The 21,898-nt window shown below is 40.6% G+C and overlaps 1 pseudogene; it reads right to left on the bottom strand.

The window, feature by feature from the left end:
- Nucleotides 1-154: 154 nt before the first annotated feature.
- Nucleotides 155-21,898, bottom strand: part of LOC132144831 (elongator complex protein 2-like) — a 28,261-nt pseudogene continuing 6,517 nt past the window's right edge.

The following is a 21,898-nucleotide window of genomic DNA, read 5'->3' as shown; positions in this document are numbered from 1 at the left end:
TTAGGTGAACGCTTTAAGCTTAGAAATGTTAAACTTTACCACACCATAATTTTGACTAGATATTAAACAAGACTTGACATTGGTGGACATTGACTTGTTCCATGGTGTTCACATCTGATTTTATGAACCTGTTCATGTGTGTAGCTGAAATAACAAAATCTGTTCATTGGAAAAACTTACATGGTGTCCCTTTCTGGAATTCTTATATGATTAAATTTACAGTTACCATTAAGACAGGTTGACGATTTGCCTATAATCTAGCAAAAACCAGGTTAGAACGTGGTTACATTACACCATGTTAACAATGTCTTGCAGCAATACTTCCAAAACGGTGAATATTTTTATCATTTTAGCAGCGCTGCAGTGTATTGCCAAGTCTAAATTATTTTCTGTGGTAATCGAAAGCATGTCACTGATGCTGTCGATACAGCTTAAGTTAAATTGGATCCAGAAAACATTCCTTTAATGTCTCACAAGGATGAATGTCATTGGTTTCAATAAAGGAGGCGCTCAATAAAAAGGAGCACTTTTCTTAAATGAAACTATTTCTCCAGTGAATGATTCACGCCTGGTGAGTCTATGGCCCTCATGGCTCATTGTACATCTTATCCGAACGCTCATCTGTCCTTCAGGCACTGGAAACAAGAGGATGTGAGCTGGATTTTCTATTCTCTTACTGTCACTTACAGCTGTAGATTATTTCAAGAGGATTTGGCGTTCATGGGATGTGGGGTGCTTCAAAACAGCCAATAAAAGAATTATAGTTAGCTTGAGATAAATCACTCGTGTGATATTCCATTACTAGAAAAGAGACATTTATTACAATACAAAGCAATGTGTTTTTCTTTATACATCATAAATAGTACATTAGTTCGTTTACAGGTCTTAAGTAATAGTGCTGAAATTCAAAGAGGAGAAGCTGATTTAAGGGAATGAGAAAACCTCTCCCAGAATCCCAGATGAAAAACACAGCACATTTTGCCACACTGACCAGCTGAAGCCTTCACAGCAGTTCATCCGTTCTGAATATCAGCTGGATGCACTGCAGATGATCACCAGAGGCAGCATGAAGTCACAGGGCTGATATTTTGATGTTGAAGACTTTGACGACATGGTCGGCACCAGTGCTGGCTAGCTGAACCCAAGCTCGCTCTTCGTTCCCAGCATGGCCTGCCCGTCCCGGCCTCAGCCTCCAGCGCAGCCTCTTCACCGTCAGAGTGTGACTCTGACTGTGATGGGTGGTTAAGAAAAGCCACAAGCACGACATTGATTCAAGGCAACACAAATCTCCCCTCGCACGCTGTCTGGATGCTCTGCCGCCCCGTTTCACTTCAACTCAGCCTGTCCAAATACTTCCAGGGGTGAATATACACTTGCCAATTTCAAAAGTAATACAGGCAGACGAATAAACACATGAATCAATCTTGCTTTTCAGAACCCACAGCAATACATGGTAAATTTTTACTTCTTGTACTTCTAAGGTGAGTGACTTCTGGGTAAGAGCTACGTGTAAGTGCCTACACAGACGGTTTATCAATTACACCTACAGAAGGAGAGAGTTTAGCCAGTCGGGACTCAATCCACTGTGGGGGAGAGAGAGATAGCTAGCGAGAGGGCTCGGTGCAAACAGAATGCACAACACGGCCTGGCCTCTCTCTGACACTTCATTCTCTCTCTTCACGGATCAATGCGAAACCTGCCCACGGGAGCCCCCGTATCAACCTGAAGCTTCTCCCGAGCAGCGTGGGCCAGCTCAGATACGTGCAGCCCTTTTGTTGTCAATTACACCACCAGCCCTGGTCTCTGGGTGGAGGTATGACTGTCGTGTTTAACTTCAGATCATGTCACTTTCAAATCAAATCAAATCAAAGTTTATTTATAAAGCACAATAAAAACAACAATAGTTGACCACTGTGCTGTACAATGTCATACTAAAAAAGGTATCAAATAAGTGATATACACATATGCATATATACACATACACATGTACACATGCACAAATATACATACATGCGTATATACACACAGTACACACCTATACACAAAAACATGCATAACACATACATACATACATACATAAATATAATAAAGACCGCAATGCAAATCAGAACACTGATAAATGGTCTAAAAAGTCTAGGAACAGTTATATGCCTGAGAAAAAAGTTATGTTTTTAGCTTAGATTTAAATTCAGCTTCTGATGAAACTGATCTGAGGGAGCCCGGTCACCTCGCAGCTTTAATCTAGATCTAGGGACCATCAGTAATTTTTGTTCAGAGGATCGCAGAGATTTAACAGAGGTTTTTGGGTTCACAAGGTCGCAAAGATAAGTAGGGGCTGAAACATTCAAAGCTTTAAAAACAAAAAGTAACATTTTAAAATCAATTCTGTAATGGACCGGCAACCAGTGCAAGGAGCGCAGTACAGGGGTAATATGTTCGAACTTGCGAGTACCAGTCAAAAGTCTGGCAGCTGCGTTCTGAACCATCTGAAGTCGATTTATATTAGATTGACTAATTCCAACATAGGGAGAATTACAATAATCCAGCCGAGATGACACAAATGCATGGATCACTCTCTCAAACTCAGAAAAGGTAAAAAAACTCTTGGTTTTTTAATCCAACTACAATCGTAGTTGGAAAAAACAAGATCTAACTACAGAGTTTATCTGTTTGTCAAATTTGAGTGAGGATTCAAAAAAATTTTTTGTAGAGGGTCTTTCATAGCAAACTAAGTCTCCCAAATCATAATTAAAGGTGCCTGAAGGCTCAAAAACCATAACCTCTGTTTTGCTCTCATTAAGGTGCAAAAAATTTGAAGAAAGCCAAGACTTATTATCAGCCAGACATGCAGCTAAGGATCTCAAAGCTGTTTTGTCGTTGTGCTTCAGGGGCAAATAAATTTGGGTGTCATCAGCATAAAAATGAAATGACAGCTTGTGCTTGGTAAAAATAGACCCCAAAGGAAGCATATATAATGAGAACAAAACAGGAGCCAAAATGGAGCCCTGAGGAACTCCAAACATCAGGGCGCAGCTGGATGAAGAAAAACCATCAAGACAAACAGAAAAAGTCCTATCTTCAAGATATGATTTAAACCAGTGCAGAGCGCGACCTTGAATACCCACATATTTTTCTAGACGCTATATAAGAATTTTGTGGTCGACGGTATCGAAAGCAGCGCTTAAATCTAAAAGTAGAAGTATCATTGAGCCCCTGAGTCGACAGTTAATAAAATATCATTTAAAACTTTTAAAAGTGCAGACTCCGTACTATGATGCTTCCTGAAACCAGATTGAAATTTTTCAAGTATATTGTTTGATTCTAAGAAGCTCTGTAATTGTACTAAAACAACCTTTTCTAAGGCTTTAGAAATGAAAGCCAAATTTGAGATCGGTCTATAACTTGATAAGACGGCCGGGTCGAGATTAGGTTTTTTAAGCAGTGGTTTAACAATTGCATGTTTAAAATATCTTGGAACGGTTGCTGTAAGAAGTGACTTATTTATTATAGCTAAAATACTTGGTCCAACAACATCAAAGACCTCAAGAAAAAACCGAGTGTGAACAATATCAAGTGGGCATGTAGTGAGTTTCAAATGCTTAATTATGTCTTGAAACGAGCTTAAAGAGATTGTCTGGAATTCATTACAAATTGGAGTGCAGAGATGCGGGACAGATAGGTCATAATTTGAAGATACTATACGCTGTCTTATGTCAACTATTTTATCTGTGAAAAACCTGAGAAAATCTTCACATACTGCAGCTGAGGCATTCAAAGAAACAGCACTATTTGGATTTAAAACAGAGTTTAAAATGTTAAAAAGAGTTTTAGGTTTATGACAATTTTTTGCAAAGATATCTGAAAAATACTGAGATTTTGCCAGTTTAACAGATTTTTGATACCCAATTAATGATTCACGTAGAATTTCAAAAGATACTTGTAGTTTATCTTTTTTCCACTTCCGTTCGGCTCTACGACAAACTCGTCTATGTTCTTGTGTGGTACTGTTTAACCAGGGTTCAGGTTTAGATTTTAATAGTTTTTCTCGCACAGGAGCCACAGAATTTAAAATATCATTTGAAATGGAATTAAACAATGAAAGATGTTCATCTACATTTGAATTATTTAAGGAGAAATCAAGATTGTACATCAAACAGGCCTCCTTAAAATAAACAGCAAAATCATCATTAGATGAAGGATTAAAAAGCCGAGTTTGCTGTGATAACCTCTTAGATTTCATAGTTTTACCATTTGGAAGAGAGCAAGTGAACATAATAGGCTTATGATCTGAAAAACTCAATTCAAGAGTTTCAAGTTTGCAAACTGGAATACCATGCAATAATACAAGATCTAAGGTATGGCCTTGTTTGTGAGTGGGACCATTTACCACTTGAATGAAGTCCAGAGAGTCAACCAGACTAAGAAAATCTTTAGCCAGGGAATTTGACTCGCAACAAACATGAATATTAAAATCCCCCACAACTAAAAGCCTATCATATTTAAGAACAGCTTCGCTCAAAAAGTTTGAAAACTCCTTTAAAAAGTCCTTGTTTGGTTTCGGAGGACGATAAACCACTGCAATCGATAACTGATGTTTATTTAGCTGAAAGAGTAGTATTTCAAAGCTTGAGTAGGATTCAGTCTTTAGGGTATGACAACAAAATCGGCTTTTGAACACCGACGCAAGCCCACCGCCCCTGCCAGAAGTTCTAGGGCAGTTTAAAAACGAGCAGTTTGTTGGCACAAGTTCGGAAAAGGGGCTTGTATCCCCCGCAGTCAGCCAAGTCTCAGTAATTAACAAAAAATCCAATTTATTTGAGATAAAGAAATCTCGCATGATGAATGTCTTGTTGATCAACGATCTTGAATTTACCAAAGCCATCTTTACCTGTACCGAATCGCAGTTCGTCTGTGTAGCACAGCACAGCGAGCGAAGATTGTTGAGATTTACACCCCCGCGGCGAAGACGTGGTGTCCGGAGATGAGGAAAGCTGGAATACTTGCCCTGAGCCACAGGTAAAATCCAATAATACGCCACTTCGAGCAAGCGCCATGATTCAAATCGGCCACAACCCAATTCAAAGCGACCCAAGCCATGGCATGATGGATGTAAGCTTGTTAGATGCAACTTTAATTTGACCGCGATACCCCCTCTTTTCCCCCTTCTTCTGCGGCGCTTCTTTCCAGGAAGCTCCATGGCAGCTGGCTTCGAAAGGCCGGGACATTCGTCAAGAAGGGAGGGGGTGGGCTGTTAAAATTCTCAGATCTCAAATCAGTGTTTGATACAGCCTCAATAGAGTCTCTTATGTTTAAAAGCAATTGATGGTCATAAGTAATCAATGTAAAAACTATAATAAAAATAATAATAAAATAAAAATAAAAAACAAAGCCAGGACAGAGAGCAGACGGCCAGCCAAGCACACCGGCGCCATCTTGCACTTTCTAAAATGCTAAGAGGAAGACTGTGAAACTCAGATTATTTAAAGGGACTTATGAGGCATTTTAACAGTTTTTAATTATTTTTGACTAAACCGCTTTGAAGAATCTGCTTGCTTCTGTCAAATTTTCTGTGACTTAATCTAATTGCGATTGTGATGAAAATGCTTTAGGTGTGCTGTACTTGTTTGTAGCGTTGCACAATTTGTCAATTTTTTTGTGATTGCATATCATTAAAATAAAATTACATATAAAATTAATATTTTAATTACTATTACTTTTATTAGATTTAAGATTATTATTATCTTCAAATAAAAATATAAAACAATAAACATTTAAATTACAGTAAAACTACTAATGTCAATCTATTTGGGAGTGAAAATAGATTTTTCTTTTGGATTAGTCTTATTTTGAGAAGCAGAGCAAATTATGCTTTAAAGAGAGGTTTACGAAGATTTTCTTTTGTCTCCAAATATCCACAAACATATTAAAGCAAAACATACATTTTGATTTCACGAGTTCTTAGTTTTAGTTATGTGGATGTAGATTCTGTGCAGGTCTAGCAATCACACTTCTGAGCTTGAGTAAAATTATGTTTTCAAACTCAACATTTAAAAATTATTAAAGAATGGAGAGAAAAATATAAGTGGAAAAAAGGATACCAAGCATCAGTTTCTCCACATCTGCTCCAGTCTGATCCAGAAGACAAATCCTCTGATGGCCTCCATTTATACAGCTAAATTTTCCCATTCTCTAGACCTACAACCAGCAAATAACTACCCAAATACAAGTATAATTCAATATTCGTCCCAGGCACATCACATTAATTCTAATGATGGTGTCACAAGATCACAGCTAACAGAATAACATTACTTCTGGTCTAAACAGAGATATGGGCAGGTAGACACAGCAGTAGCTGAACCTCCGACATCCAGAACAGAGGAGTAGGGGTCACGCTTTCACCCTCACATTCACCGACACTGACTCCAGAGCCACAATGACCCCAGAGGATTACCTACAACAACATAACAAGGTCAGATGTCAAAGCTCAGACCGCAGGAAAGAGTTGGACAAAAAAAATGCTGCATGCAGTCATTTTTCCCATCATTAAAAATGTTTTACACAGAATTATCAGTATCAGTTGCTCAACAGCAGCAGTTGCATCATGGGTGTAGACAAGTTGAAATCCCGTGACCAACTAAATACTATTTCTTTATTTTTCGCATTGCCCCAGTTTTGGATTTTTTTGCTTTCTACAGTGGGTATCGATAACTGAGAACTTTTCACTATGTGGCCATCCTGTCATGCCAACCAGTCCTAAATGCATGTTAAACTGGACCTACCTTCTTGACTCGACTTGATGTCACAAAGTACTTGCTGTCAGAGCTCCAGTCACATGACCAAATAATACGTGTGTGAACCGCTGTGTCCTTACTAGTGTTTGCGTAGAGAGAAAAGCTCGCCTCTGGGGAAGAAATTGAAATAGTAAAACATTAATATACAAGACATAATATTCACAATGTACTTAGATTAAATAAATAGTTCACCTGAAACGGAATATTCTTTCATTAAGGCCATCCTTTAAAATATTCTTGTTTGCCGTTTTTGCTTTTAGTCCGACCGACTTGCCGATTGTAAATTTGCTTTAAGACCGACCAATTTTTTTTTACTCTTCAAACAACTAATACAAAAGCAATAAAATACTATTAATTATATTTAAGTATTTTAAATATAAATTGCCTAGGCCTACATACAAATGAAGGCTATCTTTTTTAATTAAAAAAAAACGTGACGTCATCTATGTTTACACTATTGGTTAAAGAATTTCACAATATGGCCTGTGCATTCGCTACATCTCATATTATCATTCATTGTCAGAGTCAACGGTTCGCGATTGGTAATGATGGCTGCAGCTGCAGTAAACAAAATGTTCGCGGTCACTGTTCAAAGTCATACGGATTCGGGCACCATAATACATCTAAAAAAATTCATTAAAAACAGCTCGAGACCGCTTTAACTTGGCACGAAGTTCTGGAAAAATCTATTGCACGAATCAAGCACAAGTTTCGAAAACGAAAATAGGAAATTGATTTTAACGATCTTCTCTCGGAGCGCGTCCAGGTTTTTTTCTTTTTCTTCTTTTTTTTTGAACAGGCGTCACAGAGCAACTGCAGCTTGTGCACCCTTTAGTTTTCTATTGAGCCAGGACACACACTCATAACGGCAAATAATACTTCTGCACAATGTTTCTCATTTTACAAAAGAAATGTGAATTCAGCCGGTATTCAGTCTCATACAGTTTCGGGCTTGAATCGCCTAGGGCTGTCAAAATAGCTGAAAAACTAAATTAGATTTTTTTTTTACTTAAATATGATCAAAATTCGAATTGTATTCGAATTTAAAATGCATAATTTCAGTTAGGGTGAAGAAAAGCTTTTTGTTTCTCTTCTGAGGCCTCAAGATAGAGCATCGAGCAAAATATTACTGCACGTTTATTCAAAGCATTAGAATACATGACTGAAAAAACAACATAATATTTAAAATAATGTTTATGAACCAATTATTAATTAAGTTGCTTAAAGAACTATAAACAAAACAGCATCATGTAAGATAAAAGTGAGATATTTTTTGAAAATTAAATTTAAATACATTCATTTTACATGTCTTTCTAAACATGCGGCTCTCTTCTGCGAGACGCGAGTCCAACGGTGTCTCTCTAGAAAATGCGGTTCAAGTGGACCAGAAAACGCGTGCTTTTCAACGCCGTATTAATTTTAAAACGCCGTTTTCATAACGCCGCCAGGCGATAAATAAGCGCCGTTACGCGATAAGTTAACACCAGACGCCACCACGCGTTAAAATAACGCCACACGCCGACAGACATTAAGTTAACGCAACACGCCACTTAAGATGCAGATTTGTTTACTCATCTACATGGACACACCTCTCATGTCTACAAGGACTCTACGGCAAGTCAGAGCATCCAGTTTGCAAGAGCGCGAAGATGGCAAGGATAGCCCTTACAATTATACATATAGCTTTTGTCTTTTATCACCCCAGGCACGAATGAGTGCAAATTTGGAAATGATTTTATTCAACAGTTAAATTAACAAGAAAGTAATATTATTATTTTATTATTATATTATATTTTGAGTAGGCTATCATTTCAATTTAATAAATAGTTGGCGATAGTTTCACAAAAATAGAAATTGTTTATTTACATTTACTCAACCCAATGATTCAGATGCAGCTTCTGAAACAAAAGTAAAGCATGTGTAATTCTAAATTAAATATTAATATTTAAAGCTACATTTTGTTTGCTTTTTCACATTTAACACAATTAGGCTCTAAAATATCTTCTGAGGGTACTTTTCTTCCTTTTTAAAAACATGATAACATATGATAAACTGAAATCATACTCAAAAGTAGATACCTGATTTATTTTACAATAAAGCAATTACGAATATAGAAATAGGGAATATAGTTATCGAATGACACAAATAAGTCCAAATTTGGAAATTATTACAATGGTTAAATAAATAAGAAAATGTATGGCAAGTCCTGACCTTTTGGATGTATTTAATTATAAATACCTTTGTAATCTATAATAACAGTAAATTTATTCATTCTTGAATATTAATATAGGTACCGGTAATTTTGGCCAAATTATATATACTTTGTTTGTGAATTTGCACATGCTATAATGTAATCATCATTAATGACCCCTTTGTGTTTAATTAAAAAATTAAAAAGAATGAGGCGAATTCGCGTCTTCCGCGCCGCGCTAAACACCTCATTCGTGCCGCGAGACCTCCAGACACGCGTAAACGCGCCCTTGCATTGACTTAACATTGAAATCATTCACGCCAGATGCTCTATTCACGTTTGGTGTGAACACAGCATAAGAACGATGTAATGAAATGAATGTTTAAAATATAAAGTTTTGAAAATGGAAATATTAAACGATTTAAATGACTCATTTATACTTTCAAATGAAACTGAAACCGACAGTAGGTGGCAGCATGTCACTGCCTTATCAATGAATCATTTATTTAATCGATTCGTTCATTCATTCATTTAAGAACAAAGCAAATGACTCTCTTAATGAATTGGTGATGGATATATCATTAACTCGCTAGATTTGTTCAAAAATGCAGATTCATTCAAAAACGTTCAGAAACAGCTGTGTGTTTGTTTGGAGAAGCACCGCGATCAGCTGTGACTTTGTTTGAATTTGTTTTTAAGAAATAGAGCAAATTAAGTGTTCCTGAAATTTAAGCCGATATGTTCAGGGGCGCCTGCAGAATTTCTTCCGAGGGAGCCCTCTCTACACTGTTTGTTATGATGAATGACAATACTGCAGTCTGCTTTCACGATCTGAGGTGAACCAATAATCTTTAATCTCATTTACTATCCTAACTGCATTATTATAATTTTTTTTCAGATTTGCCTTTGTTGTTGATGCTAATACAAAATATCAGGGGGGACTCCCATAAGTCTATTTTTAGGGGGGGTCAGCTCCGCAGTTTTGCTTAATGAAAGTGACGTGAAAGTGACGTGACATTCAGCCAAGTATGGTGACCCATACTCAGAATTTGTGCTCTGCATTTAACCCATCTGAAGTGCACACACACAGAGCAGTGAACACACACACACACTGTGAACACACACCCAGAGCAGTGGGCAGCCATTTATGCTGTGGCGCCCAGGGAGCAGTTGGGGCTTCAGTGCCTTGCTCAAGGGCTCCTAAGTCGTGGTATTGAGGGTGGAGAGAGCACTGTACATGCACTCCCGGCCCGAGACTCGAACTCACAACCTTTCGATTGCCAGTCCGACTCTCTAAACATTAGGCCATATATAATATAAAATATAATATAAAAGAAAAAATAATGTAGTTTAAAAATTTATATTTAATTTAGAATTACATATGCTCTACTTTTGTTTCAGAAGCTGCATCTGAATCGTCATATATTTACAGACTAAAACAGTTTGGTTATCAGCATTCTTCAAAATTTCTTCCTCAAACGCAATAAAGGCATAATGTTTGAAACAACATTGGGTTGAGTAAATGTAAATGTAAATAAACAATTTCTATTTTTGTGAAACTATCGCCAACTATTTATTACATTGAAATCATAGCCTACTCAAAATATAATATAATAATAAAATAATAATATTACTTTCTTATTAATTTAACTGTTGAATAAAATCATTTCCAAATTTGCACTCATTCGTGCCTGGGGTGATAACTTTATGAGACAAAAGCTATATGTAAAATTGTAAGGGCTATCCTTGCCATCTTCGCGCTCTTGCAAACTGGATGCTCTGACTTGCCGTAGAGTCCTTGTAGCCATGAGAGGTGTGTCCATGTAGATGAGTAAATAAATCTGCATCTTAAGTGGCGTGTTGCGTTAACTTAATGTCTGTCGGCGTGTGGCGTCATTTTAACGCGTGGTGGCGTCTGGCGTTAGCTTATCGCATAACAGCGCTTATTTAACGCCTGGCAGCGTTATGAAAACGGTGTTTTAAAATTAATACGGCGTTGAAAAGCACGCGTTTTATGGTCCACTTGGCTTTCCATAAAAGATGAGACAGCAGATACTGCGTGTCGAGCTCGTCCGCCTTTGAAAGTAGTGTAGACACGGCTGTGTTTACAATCGATTCAATGAACACTTGTCACTCAAATCAAACAGGATTTTTTTCACAAAAGTGACAACCCAAGAAAGCAAAGTAAACTGTCTCTCATTTGTAGGTTGCATTGACACGTAGCGGTGGATGCAAGTAAAACAGTACCTAATTTTTTTTTCTTCTCACCTGAAATTCATGCAATAAACATGTTTTTTACAAAGATTTAAATTTGTTTGTGGTCTATAATAGCCTGCATCACAATGAGGTTTGCAATGATGCGCCCGAAGGCACGGGTTGAAGACCCAGTCAGTGACGTCACGATATGCTAATTTGTTTAAATTCATACCTACGTCATCACCATCACAAAAATTTACTTTTTTTTTACATTGAAACTTGAAAAAAAAAATATATAGACTGACCTACCGACCCTTTTTTTTTTTTTAATTAATGTTACTGCAAACCAAAATATTTTTAAGGATGGCCGAAGTACTTGCCTTCATGTTGTTCCAAACACATAAGACTTTATTTTCAGAACATAATTAGAATTTCTCTAAACTGAGTTTGTGGTCACCCACAGTCCAGCTATCGAGGTCAACGCACCCTGGTGATGCCACCTTGACCAGTAACCCTCCATCCGCATGCCCCGAACAAACCAACACGCGTGCCTCTGCTAATTAAAGCCTAAGCAACCACAGCTGGCCAGCCACAGACTGGAGAGTCTTAACTCATTAACCAGAAACACAAAAGAGAGGAAGTCCGACAAATGGAGAGAGAGCTGCAGGGGAGGAAACTTGTCTTTGTAATAGAGATTTCTCCACACATGACATGTTCGACCACCATGCTGGGCGGTTCTCTGATCAGCTGTGACACTGACTAACCTCTCCACATCTGCAGCACACAGGCTGTGAGTAATACCAGCTTCAAAGAGAATGGACTGCAGCATGCCTCGGCCCTCAGCAGCCGGCAATGCCTCGGACACATCAGAAAATAGAGAAAGAAAAACAGACGCTCCAGTGGTTACCTTGTGTCAACAGTGATTTAGATGTGTATGCTCAGAATAAACATTAATACTACATGGCCATTGGGAGGCGCTAGCTTACTCTTGATAAATGCCAGGAGAATCTTACAGTGGGCAAACATCAGCAGTCCACAAACTAATATTGTTGACAAAGAAAAATGGAGGAAGGTAAAAGCTGTCTTTGAGTAAAGAGGTCTATAAAGGCTGGAGGAAGCTGTTAGCTTTCCCATTCATCTTATAGGATGTTACTTCTCAGGTGGGTTTACGTAGGATTGTACGATTAATCAAAATAAAAACAAAACTGCATTATGATTAAAGGCTCCGGTATATTTCAAATGAAGTTTGTTTTCGTTCTTATGGTATACTGTTTCTGAACATTCTGACACCCCCGCGCTGCTGGAGGTGGGCTGTAGATTAATGTAAACGTGTTGGCAACGCTCGCGCAAATCCCCTAAACACATCTACGATGAAATGAAATGTAGGCAATCAAGGTGTGAGATGGGCACCAATGGTCAGAATATTATAGACAAAAGAATAATGATTAGCAGCCGTTCAGAGTCAAGTATCATTTTTGCAATAAAAAAGAACCATAGTCAGTCCGTTCTTGTCTCGGATGTTTCTCTGGGTCACTTTTTGCATAACTCCGGGTCGTCGACACCAAGATTCGTTGCAATTTCTTTCTAGGAATTAATGCTTTCTCTGAATCTTCAAAGTCTCTCCGCGATTGATCTTACGGGTGTGGATATATTTGTGCCAGCTCAGCCATTCGACACTCCAGTGTATTCATGTTGCTAATGACTAGGCCGGAGATATTATTCTCTCTTGCCTGACCTCCGTTGAATGAGAAACGAACCGAATAAAAAAAAAAAAACTCACGTCAAAAAGGGTAGAGTTTCAGAACACACCCACCGATTGCATAACCGCCATGGACCAATAGCTGAAACAAACTCCCCCAGAAAGCTCACTTTCAAAGTGAACTTTCATTTCGGTTACATATGTAACCAAGGTTCCCTGAATAGGGAACGAGATGCTGCGGTGACGTCACCGTATGGGAACACCCCTCGGTGTGACGAATGTCTGAAGCCCTATACCATCCCGCCAATCCTATTGGCCAAATAGCGCTTGGCACCACCCCACGCATGCGTACGCATCGTATACCTGGGTGCCGCGCGCAATTTTGCTCAGATTTCATGAACTGAAGAAGAAGAATGCTATCAAGGTATGGAACGGCCGGGACCGCAGCATCTCGTTCCCTATTCAGGGAACCGTGGTTACATACGTAACCGAGATGTTCTCTTTCATAGGTCACTTCGATGCTGCGGTGACGTCACCGTATGGGAACCCTATACCATAACGCCTGACGTACCTGATAGCTGGGATCCAAGGAAGCATCTGCTGAAGTGGAGAGAACCCAGGAGCCAGGAGCCGTCCTCACATCCAGACTGTAAAACTTGATAACCGTGCTCGGTGAGGACCATCCTGCCACAGCACAGATATCATCCATAGAAGATCCACTAAGAAAAGCTTGTGAAGATGCCACTGCTCTCGTGGAATGAGCTCCTATTCCTAAGGGCGAAGCGAGTCCATGCGCCTCATACGCTAAAGATATTGCCTCCACCAACCAATGGGACATGCATTGTTTTGTGACAGCATGGCCTTTATTCTTGTGTCCGAAACAGACAAACAGCTGGACAGACTCACGCCATGGGGCTGTTCGATCAACATAAGTCTTTAGCGCTCTGACAGGGCAAAGACCCAGATCTCCTGACCCCGCCTCTGCAGGGGGTAAAGCCTCCAAGACCACTTGTTGAAAGCGGAAAGGGTTAGAAGCGACCTTAGGGACATAATTAGGCCTCGGTCGCAGCAATACCTTCACAGAGCCTGGTGCAAATTCCATGCACGAGGGTGAAACAGAAAGAGCCTGTAAATCCCCAGCTCTCTTGAGGGAGGATAAAGCCACAAGAAGAACTGTCTTTAGTCAGGATTTCATCCGGTATAATCTCCAAGGGCTCAAACGGATGCCCTGATAAACCTTGCAACACAATGGATAAATCCCATGAAGGAACTCGCACAGGGCGGAAAGGCCTCAGCCGTCGCGCACCCTGTATAAAACGAGAAACCAGCGGATGACGGCCCACTGAGGCGCCATCTATATATACGTGGTTAGCTGAAATGCCTGCCACGTAAACTTTCAGAGTGGCTGGCGTTACTCCATCAGAGAAACGGTCCTGAAGGAACTCCAGTACTGAAGCCACTGGGCAGTAAACTGGATCCATATTACGAATTCCACACCAGGTCGTAAACAGTTTCCATTTGAAAGCATATAAGCGTCTCGTAGAAGCTGCTCTAGAATTCATTATAGTCTCGGTGGTTTCAACAGAAAGACCGGGACATACTAACTCACTCCGCTCAGAGGCCATGCCCACAGCTTCCATAGATCTGGCCTTGGGTGCCAAATCATTCCCTGTGCTTGAGATAGTAAATCCTGTCTGAGGGGAATCTCCCATGGAGAGCCCGCTAACAGACTGATCAGGTCCGCGAACCACGGCTGTGTGGGCCACCACGGAGCCACCAGCAGCAGCTGCTCCACTCTGTCCAGCCATATCCTGGATAACACCGCTGGAATTAAACAAATCGGGGGAAAAGCATACAAGCTGGTTCTGGGCCAATTGTGAGCGAACGCATCCAATCCCAGGGGCGATGGAGGGCATAGGGAGAACCACAGCGGGCAATGCGTAGTCATGCTCGACGTGAATAAGTCCACTCTTGCTTCTCCAAAAATCCGCCATAAGAGGCTCACCGTTTGGGGATGCAACCTCCATTCCCCCTGCTCTAGAGTCTGTCTGGATAGCAGATCCGCTCCGAAGTTCAAACGTCCGGGGACATGAACCGCTCGGATCGACAGAAATCTGTTCTGAGACCAAAGAAGAATATTTCTCGCCAGCCTGCACAGGGGGCGAGAGCGTAATCCTCCTTGATGATTCAGATACGACAAAACCGCTATGTTGTCTGACCTGAGCAGTACATGACGGCCGATCAGCAGATTCGAGAAGTACTGGAGAGCTAGAAAAACTGCCAGTAATTCCAACCTGTTTATATGCCAACTGCGTTGTGTTGCCGTCCACACTCTGTGAGCTGGGCGCCCTTGACAAACAGCTCCCCAACCGGTCAAAGACGCGTCCGTCGTGACAGTCTCTCGGGAAGCACAAATCCCCAGCCGAACTCCGGCTAGAAGGAATTCGGTTGACATCCACTGTTTTATTGGCATAACACAACTCCGTGTCACCGAAATCGTCCGATGCGGAAGACAACGGAGTTTTCGTTCACCACTGAAAAGGGCGCATATGAAGTAATCCCAGACGGAATACAGGGGATGCCGCTGCCATTAGACCTAAAAGTCTGAGGCACAAGCTCACCGTCACTGTGCGACCCGCTTTGAAGCGACGCACGCATGACGCGATAGACTGAGCGCATGGGAGAGATAGTTTTGCTGTCATCGCGCGAGAGTCCAAGTCTATTCCCAGAAAGGTTATCCGTTGAGAGGGAATTAAAACACTCTTCTGGAAATTCGTGCATAAGCCCAGGCTGTTTAGATGATTCAGCACAAGATCCCGGTGAGAGTGTGCTTGAGTCTGCGATTGTGCTAACACCAGCCAATCGTCTAAGTAGTTTAACACGCGAATGCCCTGGAGCCGCCACGGGGCCAAAGTTGCGTCCATGCATTTTTAAAAAGTTTGGGGAGCCAGAGCTAAGCCAAAGGGAAGAACGCGGTATTGATACGCTTTGCCCTCTAAAGTGAATCTGAGGAACTTCCTGTGTCTCTTGATGATCTGAATATGAAAATATGCATCCTTCAGATCGATCGTGAGAAACCAGTTGTTTGGTTGAATCTGAGACAAAATAGACTTTACCGTTAACATCTTGAATTTGCTCGTCCTGAGTGCAAGATTCAAACGGCGTAAATCCAAAATGGGTCGCAACCCGCCGTCTTTTTTTGGCACAACAAAATAGCGGCTGTAAAAACCTGACTCCATCTGAGAGGGGTGTACTTCCTCTATAGCCCCTTTGCTCAGCAGAGCTGACATCTCCTGTCGCAGCACCGCTATTTCCTTTGGCTTCACAACCGTGGGAAGAATTCCGCCGAAAGGAGGCGGGCCTTTTCGAAACTGAATGGTGTATCCGTGACGAATTTTGCGTAACACCCATTGTGAAATGCCGGGCAAGCATTCCCACGCGGCCCGAAATAACATTAGCGATTTCAAGATTTCCACCTTCTGCAACGTTTTCATACGCGTTAAAATGTCCGGTCACGAAAAGCTCGCTGCGTTCGTAAGCAGGGGAAGTACATGCATCAAAGTCGTTGCGTCTCGTTGTGTATAATCCTGAAGCATGTCCAAGGCAGGAATTAATCCAACAAGATGAACATCGGGCTCTGCCGCTAGCAAAAAAGCGGCGGCTGTGTGAGCCGTCATAAACGGGCCGTCTTTGCCAGATCCTTGAACCGTCCCTTGGATTCTGAAAGCTGAATTGTGAGTGTCTGAGGGAACGCTCTGCATGATAACTCGATCCAATGCTGCTCGAAGCGCCCTTTGCTGCGAGACAGTCAATGTTTGTGTGTGGGGACACAAACACACAGTGCAGTGAGAGGGTTGGATGCGCAAAAGCGGTCCAACAGCGCTCTCTAGTGGAGGGCACAGTCCCTGGCAAGCAGCGAGAGTATCAGGAGCTACTATTCGGGCCCCGAGAACGAGAGGCATTAGCTGTAGAGCTCAGGTCTAACCTCTTTCATTGTCACTGGCGAGCTGGTGGAAAAACCTTAGGACCCCAATCCTTAAGAGGGGGCGCCATAAGTGAGTCTCTTCCACCGGAGGAATCGCTGCATAGCCATGGTTAGCCATGTCAGAAATTATGGCGAAAGCCGCAGCGCTAGTGATGCGCGCCGAGTACGGCTGTTTCCAGGACCTCGAAACCTAACAAATAAATATTTGTCTAAAGAGGAGTTAACACTGCTCGGAGAAAACCGCTGAGAACGCAAGATGATTCATAGGGCCCAGATGATTCGCTTTCCTGAAGGAAATTAAATCTGAGCGAAATAGTGTGCGGCACCCAGGTATACGATGCATACGCATGCGCGGGGTGGTGCCAAGCGCTATTTGGCCAATAGAATTGGCGGGATGGTATAGGGCTTCAGACATTTGTCACAACGAGGGGTGTTCTCATACGGTGACATCACCGCAGCATCGAAGTGACCTATGAAAGGGAACTGGGGGAGTTTGTTTCAGCTCCTAAACACCTTTGAGTTTCTATTGGTCCATTGAGTTTCTATTGGTCCATGGCGGTGACACTTTGGTCAGCTGTTTCGAACTGCCGAAACAAACTCAAAATTAACTTTGTTTCGGCCTGATTTTGTTCAAAATGACGTCATATCAGTTCATTCTTCGATTTCGTTTGAAGTATATCGGGGCCTTAACAGTTTTTAGTGTCTGAGCGGGTCAGCTCTGTTTGCGCAAACTCATGTACGCATACAATGTCCATTTGGGAATGCAATATGCACCAACCACCTTCCCAATCTTTATATAAATAAATAAATAAATAAATAAATATATTTATTTTTTTATCAAGAGCTTCTTTTTTATTTTTTTACTTTATTCAGGATTTTTCGGGTTTCGAACTTGAGACACCATAGCGCAACAACGCTATATCTGAGTGTGCTGCCCAAAAGGCTATCAGGGCCAACCCCTTCCCAATCTTTTCATGAGAAATCAGATGTTATCAACAAAACGAAGCAGTGTCAGTATCCTTTTATCTGAATAATTTTGAAGAACACTGAAGTTTATATTAATTGAAAAGCTTGATAATTTAACATTTTTTAAAATGAAAATATTTATTGTAATTGTACAGTTGTACTTTAAAATAAAATAATTATTGTGTGTTTGTTTTTTTTACAATGAAAAACTATAACAGTAATACTTTAGTTGTATTTTGTCATCAATAACAATTATAATTATTCAGTTTGTCATATTCACAAAATTATGCCAAATTGTGTTTTCTTTTAAACAAGCACAGCAAAAGTGGAGCTTTTTAAAATATTATTATTATTATTATTATTGTTATTATTATTAATAATAATAACACTTTCTTAAATACTCATTTTTACTTTAACAGTAAAATATTACAATGGTAATGTGTGTGTGTGTGTGTGTATTATATATATATATATATATATATATATATATATATATATATATATATATATATATATATATCAAAAAACACACTCCACAACTTGACCACTTGTTTATGAAGGATCAAAGATGAGGTATAAAATAAGACAAGAGGGGAGGGGTGCTCACCCGTATCTGTGTCAGAGTTCCCTCGTCTCCATAAGGACCAGGTGCAATCACGAGAAACGGTGAGCAGAAGGCGTCCATTCGGAGAGAACGCCATCTGAGTGACGGTCAAGCTCTGGCAGGGCAGTGACTGAAGCTGTTTCCATGAAGCTGTCCTCCACAGAAGAATTGCAGCATGTCCTGGTTTAGAGGCCTGTGACACAAGACACAGGCCTATTTGGTGTGATAAATCATGTAGATCTTTCACACCAACATCCAAAAGCAAGAAGTTCGTCCTCTTTCTCCAAACCTCAACCGCAGAGCCCTCCTCCTACATACAGCGGTTGCAGCTCAGCCAGCAGTGGATAAACTTCACATCCACAGCAAAGTCATCTGAGCCTGCAGGACCCCAGCAGCAGCCCGCCACCAGCCCCACTAAATAAACCTCACAATCTTTGCTCGAGCGTGAACAATGGCAGGTGACACGCAGAATGTGCTTTCATTCGGAAGGGCTTTGTGCACAATCAGCGTGGGTTTGGCAGAACAACTGGGGCCAAACCGGGACACAAGCCAATGATCTCCCTTCAACTGTCTCAGAATGTGTCACGCCGGCCAGAGGGCGCGTAGGGCTGTCTACCAACCCTGGTCATGCGAGTTCAATGTGTTTTTAATACGACAGGCAGCTCATTACATCAAAGAGAAGAAAAATTTACTTGCACACGGATGTCAGGGTCTAAATTGACATGAGCTTGTTAAAATGGCAAATGACTAAATATTCAAAACCACTTTAGGATCTGAGCAGCTTTACGCATGAATGCTTTTCTGTGTCTTGTTATTACAGTCCACGGCTACTTTTGTGTGACACTAATGACCATATGGTCACCCATGTGATTGTACCTTACACGCCGAGGCCACCAACGTCCTCTCAGAATCCGACGCCAGACAAAACATCTCGAAGCCGTGTCCATACCTGAAGAGAGAGCGACACGGAAAGAGGGTATGTTAATGAGGGCTCTGTCAGTACCTGCACTCAAATAAAAACAGAGCACCATGCAAGGTTCAGAGAGACAGTTGGGGCGGTGATTCAAACACGACGAATGCTTTGTGTGTCAGGGCAGCCGTGTGTGCTCTCCTGTGCTTGACGAAGAAAGCCGTGCACTCTGGCAGCCATTAGCAGATCTGCTTAGTAATTTCCAGTGTTGGATGAATAGCTCGGCAAGCCAGGCTGTCAAAACGTTCAGCTGCTTACGGCAGTGCATGTAAATTATTACATTTTATCCAGTGTCACCTGTGTATCAAGGAAACCGACTTTGAATTCTTATGAGTAAGCAAGTCTGTACATTTGATTGTAAATGCATTGTGGGGGGGAGGCATGAATATTTAATCATGAAAAATACTGGTAATGTGTAATAATTTTGCAAAACTTCTTGTGAATAATGTGCCTATTTTCCCACCAACCAGTGCAAAATGCCACTAAGCATCCAATTCTATAATATATTGCCTACAGTTTCAGCAAATGTCAGAGTCATATGTCATTTTAGTGCAACACAGGCATTATTCTGTGCTAACAAAAGCTCGGCAAACTTAGGCCAGAAAATACTGAATGCAAGTAAGCAAACACAGGCACAAATGCTTGGCTAATGCAAACACCCCATTGCATTTCTGTGGCAGTAACAATCCTCAGTATGCAAGGAATTAATAGAGACTTCAAATATCTGAACCATTTATCTGGATGCTATTCAGCTTTAAACATTTGAACAGTTTAAGAAAATCTGCTGCAAACTGTTGCAGTGTTGTTGTTGTTAACTAAAACTATTAAAATAAATTTTTTTAATTGAAATAATACAGAATAAAAAAAATAAAAAATTCAAACTCAGGACACCCGAAAAGCAACAGGACTCCGTATCGGTGAATTGCAAGCGAGGCCATCAGCGCCCACTTTTATTATTATCAGTCAGTCAGTCTAAAGGTACTCTAATACCTACTATAACACCCTTCACAGCAGTGTGTAGAACACTGGTCTGACACATTTCAGTGCTCAATGACACCACATCAAACTTGCATAACCAGAAGCATTAGCATTAGCATTCACATGTTTGCATACAGTATTTTTGTATCTTAGTTTGAATGCAGAAGTTAAGGAGAGGAACAAAAAAAGATATTTAATGAACAATTTTAGTCTTTTCTTGTTTAGTGTGAAAGCATACAGGATGAATGGTTCTTGTCACAAGCTCTAAAAACCTATTACAGTCCATTATTTATGTCACAGAAGCTGAAGCATTAGTGCCCACTGCAGAACAACCAATGAGGGCAGAAGAACACAAATGAGAATTGATGGGAAACTCACAGCTTTTGTACCTCTGGCCACAGTGTGTTCTGCAAGAGGTCGTCCTCTGTCGGAGGCTCTGGTAATGCACACAGAGTCACAAAATATAAACATAGTTATTATGAGAAATGAGCAGACGCCTATAGACTGTATTTTTCAATAGATCCATTTTTATATTTAGCAACAGATACAAAGCCGAGCAATTTACTCAAAGCTGTTTGGAACAAGGCGGCTTTATCTACAATTTTCAATGGCCGTTAGCTTTACGACATGCTGTAAATCAAATTAAGCTCTCTTTGTGCAAGCCTGAAATAATATTGTCTCATTTAGATACACAGACACTTATGCAACACATGCCCCAATTGAAATGGAATCGAGACCAGGCATTTTTCTTTTTTTATTCATCCCTGGTTTGCAGTTTTTTTTTTTTATTATTTCCCTCTTTGCCCCTCCAGAAGAAGCGAGATGAAGGGAGTGGTATTATTCCATTAACAACTCTGTGTCCGCCTCATTGCGCTCCCCATCGCCCAGAGTCATCAATATTTTAACTTTGCAATTATATAAGCTTTTTTCTAATTATGATTCCAGATTAAGGAGCTTTTTCAATCACATTGACAGCGTTTGCCACTGTTTGCCTGGAGCAAGAGAGGCATAACCCCCCCGCTTCAACACTCACCCTCCCCCCTTATGTTGTAATAACATTTGTTTCCAGTAACTCTGATTCATGCCCCAGATACATTAATAAACCAGAGAAAACAGTCTTTATCAATGTGTTTTCTAGGAATAACAGAAGAACTTACAGTGTCTACCTGGTCATAGTGAGGTTTTTGACTATTGCCATAAAGTCTAGTACAAATTATATTTTGTTTCAGCAAAGAACTGTCTACTTGGAGAGAAAGAGCCCATCTGACTGAAATGTAAAAATGACCAACCACAGTTGAGAAAAAAAGCAGGTAAAAAATTAAAATAAAACTATACATAAATACCAGTGAGTTTGAGAGGTGGAAAGTAGGACTCTTTATATTGGTCGGACAGGCTATTGAAATCTTCACAGTCCTGTTGAGAGCTCTGAGATGTGAGGTCACCTATAAACACATCAGATGCCACAGTAAAGGTAAGCAACTGCCTCACTGCACTTAAGATCCGCACAACGCATATTCT

Source organism: Carassius carassius, chromosome 8 (genome assembly GCF_963082965.1).
Source record: "Carassius carassius chromosome 8, fCarCar2.1, whole genome shotgun sequence".
In the NCBI taxonomy this organism is placed as follows: domain Eukaryota; kingdom Metazoa; phylum Chordata; class Actinopteri; order Cypriniformes; family Cyprinidae; genus Carassius; species Carassius carassius.
This window is presented reverse-complemented; position numbering and strand designations above follow the sequence as displayed.